Raw genomic sequence first — 1,053 nt, 5'->3', positions numbered from 1 at the left:
GGGCTGGGCATGTAGAAGGCATAATTGAGGCCAGAAGTTCCATCTCCACGCCACAAAACAAGATGAGACAGGGAATTGCAGAGACAAAAGAGGATGCCCACATCTGGTAGATGCCACCTGGTTACCAGGCAATTCTACAGAGATGCAAACTCCCAGGCAAGTAAAGCGTTCTCCCTGGTGACAGATGAACACGTCGTGGCTCCAAGGAGTAAGGTTGCCCCACCTGCACCTGGAGACGCAGCATCCAGCTGTGAGTGTCCCTGGTCAGGCTTTCCCACGTCCCAAGTGTGAGAGCTTCAGTAGAAGGAAATAGCTATTCCAGCCTACCCAGAAGCAATATCCATTCCCAGTCCTGAGAACCCCATAAGGACTGAAAGACATCCGGGCCAGAGGGCAGAGCACACTCCAGCTGGCAGAGGAGCTTCACTCACACCCCACTGCCGCTTCTGTGAAGGCTCGAGTTTCCAGATTAGAGGAAAAGTCAGTCCTCCTTGTATAAAGAGACCTAGAAGACTTGGTTGTACCTCCCACCATTCCCCAGCCCCCAGAGGACCCTGAACTCTGAAATAGGCAGAACCAAGGCCAGAAAGAATTTCTTGAACAGAAAAAGGAAGTTCATGGTGGCTTTCTGGTAACACACCCAGCCAGAACATGGGCTTGGTTCAAGCCTCTCGCCCACACAGCTGGTGCACCAGCTTACAGGAAGTGGAGGGGTTGGGGGCACAAATTAGAGTGACAAGAAGGCACTGGGCTGGAGTTTGACTCAGTGGCAGAGTGCTTGCCTGGCATGCTCAAGGCCTGGGTTTTTATCTCCATGAAAAAAGGGGGTTGGGGAGAAGTCGTCTTGCCTTGTGAATAAGTGGATCTGAGTGTGATGTCAGCCCCGGAAAAGGAAGAGAGGAGGGTTCTTAAGGCTTGATGGCCCGCTCACCTAGTCAGTGAGCCCCACGCCACCGAGAAACATGCCTGGAGACTGGCAGCCAGTGTTGCCCTCCGCCCTCCATTTGAACACATACACATTCCACTCCTGCACCTGAAAGCCATTGGCAGAGA

Source organism: Mastomys coucha, unplaced genomic scaffold (genome assembly GCF_008632895.1).
Source record: "Mastomys coucha isolate ucsf_1 unplaced genomic scaffold, UCSF_Mcou_1 pScaffold22, whole genome shotgun sequence".
Lineage (NCBI taxonomy): Eukaryota > Metazoa > Chordata > Mammalia > Rodentia > Muridae > Mastomys > Mastomys coucha.
This window is presented reverse-complemented; position numbering follows the sequence as displayed.